Source organism: Paramormyrops kingsleyae, chromosome 5, assembly GCF_048594095.1.
Source record: "Paramormyrops kingsleyae isolate MSU_618 chromosome 5, PKINGS_0.4, whole genome shotgun sequence".
Taxonomy (NCBI): Eukaryota; Metazoa; Chordata; class Actinopteri; order Osteoglossiformes; family Mormyridae; genus Paramormyrops; species Paramormyrops kingsleyae.
In genome coordinates this window covers 38,311,154-38,331,879 of record NC_132801.1, presented here as the reverse complement: position 1 = coordinate 38,331,879, position 20,726 = coordinate 38,311,154, and positions in this window count along the sequence as shown.

The following is a 20,726-nucleotide window of genomic DNA, read 5'->3' as shown; positions in this document are numbered from 1 at the left end:
GCGAAGCTGTTCTTAATTTTTTCCCCACAAAGACTGCGTTCACAATGAATGCATGACCATTGTGAGACTGACCCACTCATCGTTTGACCTGGTCTGGGTAATTTGATTTAGTGGACGATTGGTATGTGAGGAGCTACAATAAGCTGAGCCTTGACTCTAATTGATCGACGTTTGTCCAACAAAGCACCACAAACAATATGAAAGCATGAATCTTTATAATAACTTCCGTGGTTCTTGGAATTGTGGCAGTAATTGCAAGCATCTAGTTTCAAAATATTTAGATTTAAAATGGGTTTTATATTGTGTCAATTTGAATCCTCTTGCTGGCCAGACTTCATAGAAAGGTTCGGGGGATTTTCATTGTAACACTTTTTGTAACTGTTGGTGTTCAAGTTCCTTATGCACTGGTGTCTTTTATTGGGTGACAATTGTGTGTCCTTCAAGGCCACAGTAGGTTTTATAATCCCTGGCTTGTATGGTGTACAACAAGAAGTATGAAGGTTTATTTCCCTTTTTTCCAAGCTTCTCATTTTGCAAGGTATATATGTTTGTGCTTTTAAAAATGTGTATAAATGCTTTTTGCATAACATTAACTGTGGCGCTGTGGGGAGCAATAGAAGTGGTACCTAGGTTTAGGACTAAATGTTAAGTTGCTGTAGAGATTCATGTACTATACTGTGTGTAAACTAGGTTCATCAGCTTCATATGACCAATTAGGGTGCTTTTCCACTGCAACCAAGTACTGTACTTTTGGTACTTCAAGAAAAATACCAAAAGTATAAAACTTCAAGGTACTGGTTTTCCACTGGCATAAAAACTGGTATTGGCACTGAATGATGTCAACACAAGGTGGGGTATTTTGTACTGAATTTAGGGCTGGACAATGTGTGATATTAATACCAACATCACATATTATGCACGTGCAATTCACAAATCACAAGGACCCTGATAGTCAGCTGGGTTGAGGTCAGGCTTTTTCACACCTTCATACTATCCAGACATTATAGAGCTGGGGGGTGTCACTATAACATCTTTACTTTGTTATAGGAAACAAAACTTAGCAAGCGTTGCAGTTTTAATTTTCGTTCCTTTTCAAGATTATTGTCACGCCCCGCTCCGCCCGATCCTAGTGTGTGCCACGCCTACCTCGTTACCTCGTGTTTATGCCTGATTGTTCTCAACTGTTGCTCGTTAAACTCAGTTTGTCTTGTGTATTTAGTCCTCGTCTGAGTCAGTCTTCCCCAGACTTGTCATTAATGTTCGCTGTCTTCCTTCCCCGGTTCCCCGTTTTTACCCGACTTCCTGGCTCCTCTCCCCTGCTTGCCATTTCAACAGGGTGAATTTTTTTAATGATTAGTTTCATGTTCTATGAAAGCAGCTGTACGTGATTATCTACAGGATTTTTGCCCAGGTCTGCTGTAGAACCCTTAAAGAAACTAAAACATTGTCACAAGTCATGTTGTCTTACTTTGTTAGCCCCTAATCTTTTATTATCCAGAGCTGTGCCTTTCTCTCCTCGCTGAGCCCTGATGGTAAATCGTTCAGGCCACCATGTCTCACTGTAAACTGATCAATAAACCTCCAGTTTCCAGTCCACTTTTGCAACTCATTGGCATCATTTCCTGGTCAAATCCATAGTGAATTATTCTTTCTACCTTTTCTCCAAAACAGTGTTTTGAGTTGCAATAGGTTGTTTACTACAGTATTCCTGCCTGGCATGTGGGAGACCAATTTGCTGACAGGGAGATTTCTGCATTTTGCCTGCCCTCTTTCTGGGGACAGTATGTGGTTCAGTGGCTAAGCCTCTGTCCGTGTGATTCAAAGGTTGCTGGTTCAAGCCCCACCTCAACCCATCCATTAAACAAAGCCCTTAACCTGGGTGCTCCTACAGGTGATATCCATTCACTGCTAAGGTTGGTCTCACCTATGGGGAGCTTTTTAATACCTTAAATCAGGGCTATTCAATTCAGGCCCTCGATTCCAAATCCAGGCCGTGTTTTCAGCTCTGCCGGGTAGTTAGTTTAATAATTTCTTATTCTGATTGGTCAGAGGCTTCACACCTGGCTCACAGGTGAAGGAAGGCTGGAAAATCAGCAGGGCTCAGCCCTTGAGGACTGTGAGTTGAATAGCCCTGCCTTAAATAGAACTGTAGAGTTCAGAATGTAGTTTAAATGATCTTACACAATTTTTATGAACATGACTATATGCTTTTACACTATGGGAAGATCCATTTTTGTAAAAGACCCAAGGAGTTGCATTAAAAGGATTTTTTCCCTCAAAAACATGTGCTGTCAACCTCAGGCTTCCAGTCTGAAACAAGTATCAATGCGGACAATGTCTGGCAGGAGCAGCACACTGACTCACACGGGGAGAGCAAGGGCGGAAATTCAAATTTATTATCTTCTGTTTGCAAAGGCAGTGATAGCAATATCATGTGGATGCTATCTGCATATTCGTGTTTCACAAATCCATCAAGGGTAGGAAACTGGTGGACTCCAGACCACACCAATTTTATCATGGAGACCCGCACCCTCCCCTGTCATCAAAGCAATGCACCTTGGCTTTGTGTTGTGGACCAAATTTGGTTAGCTAGCCAATACACTCTAACGATTGTACCAGGCTTGTAATTAGAGACCCCTGTGCATAGGCTATTATACACAAGAACCATGTCACTTATATTAAAAAAAAAAAAAAATACATAAGATGTATGCATATTTCATTCAACTAAACAAATTAATAAGAATCAAATAAGATTATAGAATAAATTTTTCATGTATGTTTGTGCTATTTATTGAATGGCAGTGAGGGTGGTGTGTGTGGGGGTGTGGTAAATGTTATACATCAAGAACAGCAATACTGGAATATATGGTTATTGTACCATGAATTCTTCATAACACTGGTACTAATATAACAAGTATTTAGATGATGAATTGTGTGTTTGAATCCTAGTAATTTACTGAAGATTGGTAAGACCAATACAATTAATGTTTCACCAGGTGATACTGAGAAGAAGTGGTTGAAAGATTATTATTGTATGTGTTTACATAGCAAATGCACAATCTGAAGCTCTCTCCACCAATACATGATGGCAATTTTGCCATTTATCTACGCACATATGTTTCTGAAGGAGAGCTTCAGACATAACAAATATCAAAGCCATTTAGCTCAGTTTTGACTGACCGTACTTGTGACAGCTGTAACTATATTTATGGCTTAATTAAATTAAATTTATTTTTATATAGTGCCTTTCACAACAGTTGCTCCAAGGCGCTTTACGTCAGTTTGTTGAAATACATAATTTACAGAATAATATATGAAACGGGGAAAAGGGAAGACAGAATAAAAGAAAAACAGCCAAATGACAAGCAGATAGCTTTAGAGAAAGACATATTATATTGCATAAAAGCCTGGAAAATCAACACAAGCATGGCAGCTTGCCTGTTCAGTATAATAAGTAATGATAAGAAATGAACAGATTAATATTGGAATCTTGTAGAGACCAGAATGAACACTGTAGGCTCACTGTGTGAGCTGGCCTTCAGGATTCAGCACCTCCCATATTAAGGTGGCAAAGTGAAAAGGAGAGTACAAACACTAATTGCCAGCCAAAACCCACATAATTATAGGATCTTCTAGGAATAACCCCCTTCATTAATCGCCACCTTATTGTGGTTTAGGGGCTTGTGTGTCTCTGATCCTAGGAGCTATGTTGTTGGGGGTAGTTTCCCCTGGTAGGGTCTCCCAAGGCAAATTGGTTCTAGGTGAGAGGCCAGACTAAGTATGATTCATAAAACCCACCATGATGCATAGACCATGTTACCCCGCCTGGATGGGGGAGACCAGGGCCTCGCCTTGCAGTCAGGCCTGTGGCAGGAGCTCGAAGCCGAGGGACGGGTGACCGGGCCTCCACCCATAGGGCTCAGCCGGACATAGCCTGAAGAGATAACATGGGTTTGCCCTCCTATGGGCCCACCACCTGCAGGGGGAGTCATGGGGGTCGGTTGCAATGTAGCATGGATGGCAATCGAAGGCAGGGGCTTCAGCGGACCAATTGTTGTCTACCTAAACTACATCTTGGTACATAGAACGTAACCTCTCTTATGGGAAAGGAACCTGAGCAGGTGCAGTAGGTAAAGAGATACTGACTAGATGTAGTCGGGCTCACCTCAATGCATAGTTCGGGCTCTGGAACCAAACTCCTGGAAAGGGGCTGAACTCTATTCCACTCTGGAGTTGCCCATGGGGAAAGGTGCCAGGCAGGGAAGGGTCCACTTATAGCCCCCGAGGACTGGTGCCAGTACACTGGAAGTTCACCCCAATGAAGGGGATGGTCACTTCCCTTCGACTTTGAGTCAGAAGACGGGCTCTAACTGTTGTCTGTGTGTACAGTCCAGACACCAGTCCAGAGTATCCAGCCTTCTTGGAGACCTTGGAGGAGGTGCTGGAAGGCACACCTTCTGGGGACTCTATTATTCTGCTAGGGGACTTTAACACTCATGTGGGTAATAACAATGAAACCTGGAAGAGTGTGATTATGAGGAATGGTCTGCCTGATTGGAATCCAAGTGGTGATCAGTTATTGGACTTCTGTGCTAACCACAGTTTGTCCATAGCAAACACCATGTTTAAACACAAGGGTGTTCATCAATACCTTTGGCACCTGAGCACCCTAGGCCACAGTTCGATTAATCGATTTTGTTATTGTATCATCGGATTTGCATCTGCATGTTTTGGACTCTCAGGAAAAGAAAGGAGCTGAGAGGTCAACTGATCACCACCTGGTGGTGAGTTGGATCCGATGGTGGGGGAATATGCCAGATAGACCTGTTACACCCAATATTCAGCACAGGTAGGTGAAACCACCTGCTTGGCATCTCTGCCTGGCGCACCTCCGACAGTGCCCTTCTGCCGGCTACAGGGTCGTCAGCCAGGAGCCACCCTTCACCGATGTTTAGCTCCTTTAATCCCGGAACATCTCTGGGTGGTGGAGCAACGATAGGGACGTCTCCCTACCGCCCCCTGCAGCTGACCCTAAAATCCCTGCTTCCACCATTGTTTGTCCTTCCTGCGGAGCCAGAGCCAGAAGCTCCCCTGCTCTGCCTCCTCAGCAATACCTCTGATGGCTCTTCAGATTGGTACCTCTGATGCCCAGGGACTTGAGGAGATGCTGAGCTGATGTTCCTGCGTAGCCTCTGCAACCAAACTCCAGTGGGAATGTGAATGCCCTCCACCCGGCCTGTGAGCATGCAGCTGCCAGCTCTGCATACTTGTCCTTCTTCCTCTCGAAGGCAGCCTCCATTCCTTCCTCCCACGGAATGGTCAGCTCGACCATGATGACAACCTTGGTGAGGGAGGACCAGAGCACTATATCGGGTCGTAGAGAGGTTGGGGTGATTTCCTGAGGGAACCTGAGCAGCTGATTAAGGTCAGCCGTTAAGTTCCACTCAGCTCCAGGAGTTGAGAGACCACGTCCTACAAGTGTAGGACACGTCCTGGTCTCCTTGTCTAACAAAGTGAATCAGTCTCTGAGATGGTACTGGACTGGTCCTATTTGTTTCAAGCCTACGTGCCTCCAGAATTTCAGCCAGCTTACACAGGACCCGGTCATGACGCCACCTGTACCGGCCCTGTATTAACGCTGCCTTACAACCAGAGAGAATGTGCTGCAGGCTTGGGTTCTGGGAGCAGCAGAGCTGACAGTTTTCCTCCGTGCCATACCAGATGTTAATATTCTGGGGGCTTGGAAGGGTGTCATATGTTGCCCTGATCAAAAAGCTGAGTCGGGCTTGAGGTATCCTCCACATGTCCGTCCAGGTAATTGTACTGTTTACCACTGCCTCCCAGGTTGTCCACCTCCCTTGGTGGTGCTGGCCGACTGCCTTTATCTTATACAACTCCTCTTCCATCCTTACCACCTCAGAGATCACCAGGTCCTTCCTCTTCTTCCTAGAAGCATCTGGCAGAGGACCCTGTCCAGGAAATCTTATCTCACAACTTCTCTTGAATCCCGAGGGAGTCAGGGGACATTGAGCCTGAATGGGCCATGTAGTGAGAATTTGACTATAACTTTTTCTAGAATTACCAGTCATTCTGCAACATAGTCTTTGTTCTGAGTCTTTGGTCTTCCTTGGTCGTTGGATATATCCGTCTCCTACCAAGTTTGCTGTACATGCTTGGTTGAGGCCCGGCCATCAACCTGCACCGGTGTGACCAGCATGTCCATCTGCAGCACTGGCACCCCCGTGCCATAGATACCAGACCCATGAGAAGCACGGGCAGTGGGTAATACCAAACTGTATGCAGGGGGCACCAGCATCACCTGCCTCTGGAGGAGCTGCAGAATCACTGATGTCAGACATCATCCTCATCTCCAGCCTAGGACTGGGGACAGGGGACGGGGGAGTGGTTTATGGGGGGCACCAATGTGACCACAGCTCCAACCACTTACAAACTTCATCCAACTGCACAAAAGATATCCAACCTACATCCAACTCCCCGCAAGACATCCAACTTTCATCCAACCCCTCACAACACATCCAACCTGCATCCAACCCCCCACAAGACATCCAACCTGCATCCAACACCCCACAAGATATCCAATCTGGATCCAGCCCCCCACAAAGCATCCAACCCGCCAGAAAACAATACATCCAACCTACATTCTACCACCTACAAGACATCTAACCCCCCACAAAACATCCAACTTACATCCATCCCCCACAAGACCTTCAACCTACATCTAACCCTCCAAGATATCCAAGCCCTCATAAAACATCCAACCTACATCCAACCCTCCACAATACAATCTAACTACATTCAACCTCCACAAGACATTCAACCTAAATACAACCCCCTACAAGACATTCAACTTACATCCAAACCCCACAAGACCTTCAACCTACATCTAACCCTCCAAGATATCCAAGCCCTCATAAAACATCCAACCTACATCCAACCCTCCACAATACAATCTAACTACATTCAACCTCCACAAGACATTCAACCTAAATACAACCCCCTACAAGACATTCAACTTACATCCAAACCCCCACAAGACATCAAATCTCCATCCAACCCCCCACAAGACATCTAACCTACATCCAGCCCCCCACAATACAATCTAACTACATTCAACCCCCACAAGACATTCAACCTTAATACAACCCCCTACAAGACATGAAAGCTCTCACAAAACATACAACCTACATTCATCAACCCACAAAATATCCAACCCAAATCCAACCCCCCCAAAAAAATATCCATCCTACATCCAACGCCCCACAAGACAAAATTCAGCATTGCTGTTATTCTTCCTTTTCCTAATGCTCTTGGCAGCTGCTCGCCATCAGGTCCCTTTCTATTCCTTGTAATTCTTCCACCTCTGCTTCCTGGACTTCTCGGTTACTGTGTGACCCAGTGCCTCATCAGGCTGGTTGTCATGGTGCTAGGAGGCTGCCTTGGAGTGCGGCCAGTGGCAACCCCAGCCCAAGTTTTCACCAAGTGACTAGGGAACTCGATCTAGCTGAGACACAGCAGAAAGTCATGGGAGGGAGGGGCCATGTGAGGGTGTGCCTCTGCTTCCTGTTACACACTGTGTGCCAAGTTCAGTGCCTGTGTGTTTCAGCTATTGTGGGCACCCCCGTTTTTCTCAACAAAATGGATAAGCATAGGTGACCCTCACATCTCGCAGGTTAAAGGTGATCTCCAGATTGTTCCAAAAGCTGCCACAGAAGCCAGGGTACATGTATAGCACCTCTAGCAGGTTATCCCTTCAGATCTTGTGGAGGTCGTAGTAGGTGAGTCCCCATACATCTGAGCTGGACTTCCTGCGTTGACCATGGAGATTGATTGATTCGCTGAAGATGTCATTTTTATCCGTAGGGTAGTGCGAATGCCACAGAGGCTGAAGGGAAAAAGATGATGAATTATTGATATGGACACCATACTCTGCACTCAGCAGGGTGTCATGCCCCGATCATCCACTCCTTCCGTGTGCCACGCCCCCTCATTAACCCCGTGTGGATTCCCCATGTTTACCAACTATTTCTGATTGTTGTCATTAGTCCTATGTATTTAGTCCGCATTTCAATTTGCTTCCCCAGTCCGGTCATTGTATTGTCAGTCTGCGTTGCCTTTCATTAAAACCCCGTGTTTTCCTGATTCCTAGCATCCTGCTCTTTCGTCTGCACTCAGTGCGCTGTACAACACAACACAGGGGTCCTACCTGAACTACATAACCATATGGTTGAAAGCTTACACTGCAACTTTAAAGGAAAAACCATAACTTCACCACTTCGTTTGATGGTCCTCCTATTTACTGTGGTAAGAATTTGCACAAAACACTCCTATATGTTTTCCAGCAATAAAACAAATTTTTATGGTCTGTTTTGCATTCTGGCATAATCTAGATAACCATTTTTCAGCCAGGCTGTCAATGTACATATAAGAGTATAAGAATATTTTCTTTAGTTGAAAAGACATGTTGGCAGAAGGCAAATGCATGCAGATACTGATATATAAAATGCTGACAAATAATTCTGCATAATGATGCATATTTTCTTTTATATCCAAAAGAAAAGTTGGTGAGCATGCAAAACATTGTTTCCCTATGGAATATGTCTTTAAAACAGTCGAGGGTTCGAATCTCACCTCAGCTCTGTGTGGTTGCAGTCTGCATATTCTCCATGTATCACATGTACTTCCTCTGGCTCCCGCAGTCCAAAGACACACAGACAGGCTAACTGGTATCTCTAAATTGCCAACCATGTGCATTCAAGTGGACTAGGAAATGTGTATCATCTTTCTGCCACTAGAGGGCAGTAAAAATCTTTGCTTGGAATGCTTTTCTAAAATTGAAAAAGTGTTTCCGACCAGAAGGTCAGTAGGACAACAAGCGCGAGGTGACAGGTCCTCACGCAGAACCTCAATGCAGCCACAGGGGATGAAGTAGAGCACGGTGAGCACGTTGCCATATTGCACATGCATATCGCCGAGCAGCACATGCATGGTCTTAAAGCACATGGCCAGCGCCCACAGGCAGCCCAAGAGCTTGTGACCACAGTGTCAGGGTCAACCACAGCAAGTAGATTGATATTTCATTCATTCAGAAATAAGATGCCCAGCTCTTAAAACTCTTTGCATTGCATGTCGGTCCTTTAAATGTTTTGGCAATTCATGTTGTTTGCCCCCTTTGTCAGTATTGTGCACAACTTGCATACAGTAGGCGCAAATCTGACTTCACACTGAAAATATTGAAACAGTTACTTGATTGGCGCCTGCGGTTTAATAAAAACCGCATACAAGTCCATTGAAAAGTAATATTACTCATAATTCAAAAAGTTGATGTCACTGAAAAAAAACTGTAAGCAGATCTGAAATCAGCATGAAAAACTGGTTTAGAAAAGTGTGGTTTCTGATGATTACAAAAAAAAATTGTTGACCTGTGTTATTTGTTCAATCTATAGAGGACAATAGCTTTAAAACAATATGAGGACCATTTCTGTGCAGCTTATATTAAGGTAAATATAGCCAGTCAAGGTCATAGTCCCCCCCCCAAAAAAGTTAAAACTTTATTTGCTTAAATCTCCCTCAAGATACACCAAATTTCAGTTTCATGAGTTACTCATGTGACCAAATCAGCATGCAAGGGGCAAATCCGTGACGATGAGGTCCGAAAGTGTGATGATTTGACAAGGAATGACCCAACTGATTCCAGGTAAACAGAGGCTGCATCATGGAAAGTCAAGGACGGACTTTACCCAAAACATCAAGGTCTGACAAGTCTAACCAATATCTAACTGAACACTCCTGAGACATGACAGTTTGTTCAATGAAATAATTAATTAAAATATTAAAAAATGACACACTCCTTGGTCATCTCGTAGCAAATAATAATCACCCATCATTTGAGAACCACAAGTTTCACTTAACTGATTTTAAAGCAGATCAATTAGGAAATTAGTTTTTCCTTTTTAAAGATTAATATGCTCCATTTGAAAATAACACTATTTGATCTCCAAATAAACAATGTACTGTATAGTTACTACAGCGGATATGTCCCCATCTCCCTCTCCAGGAGACAGAAATTTGACCCGCTTTTCTCTTAGGGCCCCCTAGACCTCGGTCACCCCCCTGGATCTGGCTTTAGGGTGAACAGAGTTTTGGACAGTATTGGGGTCCCACGGAGCGGGGCTCAGTGTCAGGTCTTGAGGGTCCCACTCCAAATAATCATCTACAAAAACGTCAGTTCCTCCTAAGCTGATGGTAACTGGGCAATAAAAACTCATCTGGATAAGGACCTAGGTGTCAGGCATCAAGTCAGCAGCGACAGGGATGTCAAACACAAGGCTGGCAGTGGTTGACAGAGGAGTGGCAGGTGCCAAAGGGACCTTACGAGCTGAGGTGGCCGCTGACGAATCAGAGCTCGATGAGGATGCCGGCAATGGGACAGAGGCTGAGCATACAGCTGCAGTTGAGGTGAAGGCCAACCGGGAGGCCGGAGATGAGACTGGAGTCGTCAGCAAAGCAATGGTTGCAACTTAGGCAGCAGCCATCTGGACAACTTCTGGAGGCAAGGTGGCCACAGAAAAGGCAGGAGCCGTCAGAGAGGTGACGGCCACAGGCTTGGCAGGAGGCGTGCTTGCTGAAGACTGCAAGACAGGAGCAGGTGTGACTGCTCGCACTTGCAGGATGGGACAAGGTGTAATTGCTGGCGATTGTAGGACAGGAGCAGATGTGACTGCTGGTATCTGCGAGGCAGAAGCTGGCCTAACTGGACACAGGCAGGGCAGGACCGGGACACCTGAACATGGACGTTTGCTGACTGGGAGCCAGGGAACTGAGTCGTACTCCTTACTTAGCATAGCTTCTCCCTTAAGCCCTCCAGCATCTCCTTTATCAAGTGGAGATTGGAGGTTGGAGCCAGAGTCATCAGTCCTCACCCTATCTGGTGGGGCAGGGTGACAGCCTCAAAAGACGCCTGCAATAGAGGCTCTTCGAGAAGGTCCTGGTGGAGGTCGAGGAGGGCAAAGTATTCATGACTCAGCTAGCGGGTCACGACTCAGCTAGCGGGATCAGATTCTGAAGCCTCTTTAAGCAACGCAGATTCTGGAGGAAGATCTTCCCGCACTTCACTCTCCGCTACCCCTCCCTGCTGCTCAAGCCAGTCCGATTCAGAAATCGGCTGGGATCTTGAGCGGATCAGTAAATTTCATGGTTTGTCTGGTTCTACTAAGTTGAAAGACCAATAGAGATAGGGGTTATTTAGGGAAGTGACTTACGTTGGTTCCCACTGTTCTCAGGTCATCTGTTTAGGAGCAGTCCGGCTCCTTCACATCGCTGTTGGACAACCCATATACAAATAGGTTGTCCCAGTGCTGTCTGCTCCATACCAACTTGATGTTCTGGAGGGGTCCGGTCATGGGAATCATATAGCATACTGACCCCTGATTTACACTGGATGCGTATCCGCTGCGGTGCGTTTCCGACATGGCAGCCGCAGGCAATCGCCGCCAATAAAGTCAATGCATCAGTTTACACCAGTTCCGCCGCGTTGTGTCTCCGCTACGTCTCTGTTCCGTCACACGTCCGGCAGTCCGTCGAGATGCGCATCAAGTCTATTTTTGACGGATACGGATCAAGAACGCAACACAGAGCGAATGCGCCAACTTCCCTTCACATCATGGACAACGAAAAGTTAATTTTGGAGGTGGAAAAACATGGAATTGTGTACAACCCCAGACATCCTTTTTACAAGGATAATAGTAGAAAGGAGAAGGCATGGAGTGAAACTTCAGAAGTTTTGGGATTTGACGGTAAGTTGAATCTTCCAATTAACTATGTATATACTTGATTTTTAATTAATGAAAGTAACCTGTACTGTGAAGTACTTGTAAACTCCTAATAAAGTGTTCAGTAACCTATATGGGAGTGACACATTATTTTATCCATAGAAACATAGATACATGTTATGTTAAATGTTATTCTTCCGTGGTCATGTGAACTCACAAACCAGCGGCGCGCCGGATCAGATACGGACCACAAACGCGTCCAGTGTGAATTGGCGGACGGCCTCGGATGGAATTCGAATGCAGCGCAGTCGCACCGCAGCGGATACGCATCCAGTGTAAATCCAGTGTAAATCATTGAGTCTCAACGGCTCATCGGGATAGCTGCTGGGTCAGTTACTGAGTCCAGTCATTCTGTTATGGCTAATAGGGAAAAGCACAACCAAAACACAGACAGAACACAGTTAAACCCCTCATAGGGGACTTTATTCACACGGTAATGCAGAAGCAGGGGCATCAACAAACAGCAATGACCAAACTAAGGAATACAAGTCTGAGGAGCACTTAAATGCCTAGACAAATGGGGCAAACAAGAAACAGCTGGAGGTAATTAACAAAGGGGCAAGGAGGAGAGGTAGGGTTAATGGGAGTTAAGCCACGCCCAGGACAGAAGACGGGAGGATTAGATGATAGGACTGGCGGGGTGACACGGGTCCACATATCCATAATTGAGTTTTTACTAATAAAAATGTACAGATATCTTCAACTGCATTTTAAAGATCAGAAATAACAAATATCTTGAATGTGAATTTCTACTAGTAAAATGTAATTAGATATCTGCAGTGACATTTCTACTATTAAAAACTGAATTATGTGGATCTTGAATTTTTACTAGTCAAAATTAAAATGTAGATATCTTGAAAATCAATTTTTAACAGTAAAACTTGAATTATAAATATCTACAATATTACTTTAAACTAGTAAAAAATCAATATTGGATAAGACAGGCACAAATTCAATGGAAGCCAATGGAAATATATTATTAGTAAAAAATTATCATCTATAATATGATATGATATGATTTTTCAGTTCTTACTAGTAAAAATTATGATTTGTACTAGTCAAAAATTGAATCATATAGATATTTGGAACTTGCATTTTACTAGTAAAAATTGAATTTTTACTTGTACCAGTTATAATTTTTATTAGTTAAACTTAAGTTACGCTGACTGGGTGTTATCCTATTCAAAACAATGTGGCTTGCAATAGTACACTCACAGTCATTTCAGACCGATCTGCTCATTATCGTTTCCCACTCCAGTCAGTTTACACCCTGCTCCAATGAAATCACTCACCGCTCACTCAAAAAAATCATTGTATTTTAGCTTAAACTGTAGCCTAGAATCAAAACCGAAGAGCCAAATCCACATGCAAACAGAAATTATTCATTTCAAGATGTGAGCGTGTCTGGTTCCGCTTCGGTTTGCGGAAGCAGGGTTGTCAACCCAGCAAGCACTGCAGCCAAAATGAACATTTCAAATACCCCGGCCCTAACAGATCTAATCTCACTCTAAACATTCGATGAAACTTGAGAGCCCTGCGTGTCATAATATTTTTTCCAGTATTATAACATTAACATGATAATACATTTTCAATCGTCATGTATGACTAAATGCAGAAAACATCATGTTGAAGCTCGAGCATTGCTCTTAGTGAATTAGTGTTTCGGGATGTGAATCAAATAGTAAAAAAAATCTTACAAATCCTGTCAGATTAGTGCGTGTAATGTTAAAAAAAATGTTACATGAAATCTTCTCATAAATCATTTCATATATGAGAAACATAGTTAGACATTTTATACAACATTTACATCACCCGTCTCTAAGCAGTTGCTTCCCCTGATGACGAGTAACGTCCGCGAGCGGCTACACTGGTTGGAATAGGCTCCAGGCGTCAGAGAAAACCACCCACTGAAATCTGCACAGGGTAAATGGCTGGAATCTGGATGGAAGGATGAATATATAGTTTCCTACAGTATACAGTGGTACCTCAGTTCTCGAACTCACTAGAATTCTAATTTCTTGAAAGTCGAACAAATCAGTTTGACCAAGAACTCGATCTGAATATCAGAAGTCGAACCGTGAATGCTGACCTAATATAAATTGTACGCGCCAGGAAATGAGTCATACTACAATGCAATTCTTACTTGAATGCCTTCTTCACAGACTGGACGATTAACCAAATAAAGCAGCGCAACATTACAGTAACTAACAATAAATAAACCACTAACTTACGTGTACTATTAGAGCATTTATGTCATTTATTTAAACCTTATTTTACCAGGTAAATGAACTGAATTCCAGTTCTCACTGCTTTACATGATATTCGGGAGAAATAGCAGATTACGCATCGGAAATGCCTGAGATACAAACGTCATGCGTGTAACAACTCTTCAGCCAATAAGGGCAAAGGTGTGTCGTCACGCAGGCAGTTCCAGTTTGTGCAGCTGGGTGAGAGGTCTAACCGTAATGCATTGCGTCAGGATCAGAATGCGTTGCTTTATGCCAGCGCTGTAAGCAAGTCGAACGCACCCAATGACCGGACTGGGGAAACAAACTGAAACGCGGACTTAATACAGAGGACTAATGACAACAACCAGAAACAGCTAATCACATGGGGATCCCATACGAGGTTAACGAGGGGGCGTGGCACACGGAAGGAGCGGACGATCGGGGCAGGATAGGGGTAATGTACGTTGGGATAAAATCTTTATCGTTTTGGAAGCCATTAAGAAAAAAAACGCTCTTCTTGTTTTATCCTGTTCATGTTGTGTTTAAATGATAAAAAAAAACAAAAAACATATTTAGGTGTAATTTTGGGGGGCCTGGAACCAATTAATTGGTTTTCCATTATTTCTTATGGGAAAAATTTGATCAGAACTCGAACTTTTTAGGATTCGATCTGGAGTCCGGAACAGATTAAGTTCGAGTACCACTGTACTGTTGACCGTGTGAGCCGCCATGTTGAGATGACGTCACAGGGGAAACTCGGACAACAATATTCTTTCCAATAGTGATGTCAACAATTCGATTCTTTGCAACAGCTCTTTAGTACGAACATAAGGAACTGAGTTGTACAAGTTACCCCGATAAGCCAGTAACCCTGCTTCATAGTACAGGCCCCAGGTCAAATATAAACAGATATTGTTCTGTGTTTTGGTGGGATATTGATGTTCATCAGAACTGGAGGTTTGAATTCTTAGTATTTGCAGGCTGCAGGGTGAGAAATTTAGCTAAATCACAGGAAGGCATCAAATCCTTCTGGGAGAATATCAGTCACGCCTTTGTGAAAATATCAGTCATGCCTTCCACCCCTATAAGGAGGTCCTCCAACTTACAGTAGGTATGTGAAGTGCGCGACCAACATGGCCGCCTTTTTTGTTCCAGATTCCTGTTCCACCATCGGGTCATCTGAGCGCTGGGTATACCCCGGAAAATACGCATTCTTATTGTATCGCATTGCGGAATTCCGCGGTATTCCCACTGATAACATAGATGGGGAACCCCTCTTCGTCCTCCGTTTTGAATTTTTCAATTCTGTGTACATTTAGACCTTTTCCGGAAACGTTGAAAAATGCACTCGATTTCAACATACAAAAACCACTTCAAAGGATTAAGTGACGCTTTTGAAAGCTAAATTGACATATTGTTTATCATTTCATCTTTCTAATCCTGCAGTTTCATAGCTTTCTATGGATCAGAAAAAAAGTTTACTGACCAGGACCGGCAGCATACAGGATCGTCACGGGCTAAAAATCCTGAAATCTGCTGTATGTTCATCAGTGATTTGTTGCATCAATATGCCATGATATTAGGGAAATATCTTAAGATGTGAAAAAGATTATTATATCCACTGAGTCGCATTTAATTAAGCAGAAGATAAGAGATATTCACATGGTCACGTGACCTAAACCAACAGCGGCGCCTGTTGATACACCATTCCAGTCTTCACCTTGTATCAATTTTATTTCAGACTAAGGACATACTTGGTATATACACTCACCTAAAGGATTATTAGGAACACCTGTTCAATTTCTCATTAATGCAATTATCTAATCAACCAATCACATGGCAGTTGCTTCAATGCATTTAGGGGTGTGGTCCTGGTCAAGACAATCTCCTGAACTCCAAACTGAATGTCAGAATGGGAAAGAAAGGTGATTTAAGCAATTTTGAGCGTGGCATAGTTGTTGGTGCCAGACGGGCCGGTCTGAGTATTTCACAATCTGCTCAGTTACTGGGATTTTCACGCACAACCATTTCTAGGGTTTACAAAGAATGGTGTGCAAAGGGAAAAACATCCAGTATGCGGCAGTCCTGTGGGCGAAAATGCCTTGTTGATGCTAGAGGTCAGAGGAGAATGGGCCGACTGATTCAAGCTGATAGAAGAGCAACTTTGACTGAAATAACCACTCGTTACAACCGAGGTATGCAGCAAAGCATTTGTGAAGCCACAACACGCACAACCTTGAGGCGGATGGGCTACAACAGCAGAAGACCCCACCGGGTACCACTCATCTCCACTACAAATAGGAAAAAGAGGCTACAATTTGCACGAGCTCACCAAAATTGGACAGTTGAAGACTGGAAAAATGTTGCCTGGTCTGATGAGTCTCGATTTCTGTTGAGACATTCAAATGGTACAGTCAGAATTTGGCGTAAACAGAATGAGAACATGGATCCATCATGCCTTGTTACCACTGTGCAGGCTGGTGGTGGTGGTGTAATGGTGTGGGGGATGTTTTCTTGGCACACTTTAGGCCCCTTAGTGCCAATTGGGCATCGTTTAAATGCCACGGCCTACCTGAGCATTGTTTCTGACCATGTCCATCCCTTTATGACCACCATGTACCCATCCTCTGATGGCTACTTCCAGCAGGATAATGCACCATGTCACAAAGCTCGAATCATTTCAAATTGGTTTCTTGAACATGACAATGAGTTCACTGTACTAAAATGGCCCCCACAGTCACCAGATCTCAACCCAATAGAGCATCTTTGGGATGTGGTGGAACGGGAGCTTCGTGCCCTGGATGTGCATCCCACAAATCTCCATCAACTGCAAGATGCTATCCTATCAATATGGGCCAACATTTCTAAAGAATGCTTTCAGCACCTTGTTGAATCAATGCCACATAGAATTAAGGCAGTTCTGAAGGCGAAAGGGGGTCAAACACCGTATTAGTATGGTGTTCCTAATAATCCTTTAGGTGAGTGTATATTATTCTTTCAGATTGAAGAATATAAAGAGATACACCTTCCCTGAAAGTTTCATTGAGATATCTTGATTATTAAGGAAACTACAAGCGTTTTTATATAAAAAGTTAGGTATTTGGTCACAGTTTTCTACACACATTCCATTTTAAAAAATAGGGCTAATTAGCGAACTTCTTTTGCCAATATTTTCCTTATTTGTTAAGATATTTGAGTGATTTTGGTGTCATTGTCTTTGTTTATTCAAGCTCTTTCCAATGGTACCATTGGCATTTAATTTGGTTGAGTTTTAAATTTTTCTTCACATACCTACTTACAGGGGAAAAACTTGGGGGTTGCAGGGCTAGACATAAGCCGCGGCACCGCGGCCAATGGCTGTCGTGCCTTTCAAAATTGGCCGCACACCTCCTCAAAATTGAAGTACCTTACGGCCAAGATTGGCCTGCCTTTAATGTTTGTCTGGCCGTATGCCCCCTTTTTACCGAAAGTAACGTTCATTACACAAAAGACTTGCGCACGACACGGTCCACTTTACCTCGTCAACAATCGATGCATCTGTACTGAACCCGAACCCAACCTTCGATACGAGAAACGAGGTCGACCCGCACATCTCGTAATTCCCAACTACTGAATGAACCGCAATGAATTCTGGACTAATACGATCATGTGTTCGTCGCATGATTGGCTGGTACGGTATGTATCGTCCAGCCTACTATGGAGCCACAGCAATGACAATGGTGCATCATCGGGGGTTACGTTTTTGATTGGAAAAGCCATCCGACGGTTTCCGAATAACAGATAGGTGTCCTCTTCGGTAATCATCGTGTAGTTGTCGTCTGTTGCTTATGCTGTCACCATGCCTCGCAAAGATCGAGAACGTAAAAGAAAGCAAGCTGAACTCGCGGCTACTGCCGCAAAATGTTGCAAATTATCTACTTTGTTCAGGTAAGTGTCAGATAGTGTTGTAAAAAAACATTTGCCGAGGCAGAGCAGATTTGACTCAGAGAAGTACCAAGCTCTGCTGGGAGGATATAGGACTGGTAGCGTGCAGTGTGCAAAAAACGAACGTCAAGTCAATCGTCATGTACACTAAAAGAATACGGGTGTTCTGAGCAAACAAATACAAAAATATTGACGGCTCCTTTATTGTTGGATTTTGTTTTTTGAAATAAAGCTATATATATCTATATATATATATATATATATATATATATATATATATATATATATATATATGTATGTATATCTATATATATATATATATATATATAGATATATATATATATATATATTCTGTCTCAAATCGAAGGTTGTCTAAACTTGGTAATTACAGTAATTTTGGCCTTGTGCCCAGGCTTAATGGCCTTGTGCCCTAGAAAAAATATGAATAGCCAAGGCCAAAGTGGCTGTGCCCTCCTAAATCCTTATGTCTAGCCCTGGGGTTGGTGGCAGGACTAGCACTCCAGTCACTGAAAGAAAAAAAACCTCACTGGTCCATTCGGACTACTGTGGTGCTGAGGTGTCACTCACCACATGGCTGTACTCAGGTTCCCATCCCTGAGGTGGTTTGTCATGTGGTGGGTGCGGCAATGCACTGTAATTAGGGCATGCTCCTTTCCTCTCTCTTTGTGGTCACTTGCTGCATCTTCAGCTCAAACGGCATGCAGTACCATGTGACACAAGATTACACTGGGAATTGCAGATTGTTGGGTAACACTTTACTCGAGGGCACAAATATAGTAGTTATCTCTTAGTTAATGTATTAATTAACCAGAGATTAAGTGTTAGTTATGTACTGATCCTATGTCCGTTCATCATTAATCAATCATAACAGTTCATGTATTTCATGCAGTTACTATATTTGCTCATGAATTGTACTTGAGTAGTGACTGAAATACTAAGTTACTTTTGCTCCCTGAAGTAAAGTGTTACTGATTATTGTATGTGAAGTGTCAGCTATTTAGTAGGGGTGCACCGATCGATCGGCGCACCGATCGATCGGCCTCGATCACGTTAATTTGAGGGGATCAGAAATCGACCATATTCCCATGAGATCCACCGATCTTAGTTATATGCTTTTAACTCTTTGGGGTCGAGTATGTCGTCGACGACATCGCGTACTTTTCGCGTACTTTTCGCGTCTATTTCAGTTTATATAAATATCTCGCTGAAATCTTAATGTATAATCATGAAAAAAACGCTGGCTAAATCCGTAATCTGTCTTCTTTTCAAAACGTCCATTGTCGGAAGTATTAAAGTTTTTTTAATTAGGTTAAATCGGCAAAAAAAGTAAACCATGTCATCTTACTTTGTTTTACCTGCATCGGGGGCGTGTAGTACCGCTCTCACCCGAAGATCGCTATTCACATTCTAAATAGCCGCGTTAGCGCGTATTCAAATCGCATTCGCATGGTAATTTGATTAACAGCGCAACGGTGAAACGCGATCCAGATACATCCCCTTCAGCGCCATAAAAGGGGGTTGGGGACGTGGCCAGGTGACAATGGCTCATTCATACACATGAAAGTTGCTACATATTCAATGAAAGGAGCCAGAAATAGTTACATGAGTTAGGTTTTTCTTATTTATTTATCCAAATTAATGTTGCATCTACACCATTTAGTCATCTTCATGTAGCCAAGACTTTGGTGATCAGATATCTGGGATCAAAACAAACTGCCAGCATTGCTTACTATGTACTTTTATAATGTTTCTGCAAGTGTTCCAAACTGCATTTTGCAATGTCTATACTTTGATGTCAAATTTCAAACTTAACAAAAATCTGACATATTTACAATATATATTAAAATAAAGATGAGTGTAATGGCAAAACAAATATATAAGAAATAATTTATTTGCCATGAATTAAGTGTGATGAAATGTGTGATCATGCCCCAGTCAGTGAAAGTGTGTTTCCTACCCCTAGGCCCCAGAGGGTTAAATCAGCCTTTTCTCCCATTCCCGAGAGAGGTGCAGTGCAGGCTGCCTCCCTCCCTATTTTTTGGACAAGTGTGTCATAACAGCTATATATATATTTTTTTTTACAAAATTAGAGAAATTAAAGTCTGGAAGAAAAAATATGATTTTGTAGTTCAAACAGCAATGCTCATTTATATGTTCATTTATATTTGAGGACACTACCTCATGTTTTGTGAGTATTCATATCAATTTACTCAATAAAAATGGAAACATTGAAGTAACTGTCTTTTAGTTATGAAAAAAACAAGATCGGCAAAAAAAAATCGAGATCGGCAGGTAAGGTTGCCTAAGGATCGGTGATCGTTGATCGGCCAGAAAACTGCAATCGGTGCACCCCTACTATTTAGAATTTAGAAGTTAATTTGACAGACCAATAAATATACAAATGAAAAGCATGAACTTAGGTGGGTGGTACTCTGGTACAGATGCCTCAAATGGAGTGAGATTGCAAGAAAGTAATACACACCACACCACCATGTAATCCTTTCATAAATGAGGGACAAGTGGAACTACGTGACATGAAAACTTTAAAAATGATTAATTTACTTAAATAAGAAAATTACCTGATTTCCCAGTAGTATTTGTGCTTCAGGATCTTGAGGGTTATTCTGAAAGACTAAGTAGACAACTTTCTCATGCCTACATCTCTCATCTACTTCTTACCTGGTAGCTGGTGTCCAAGTAATTC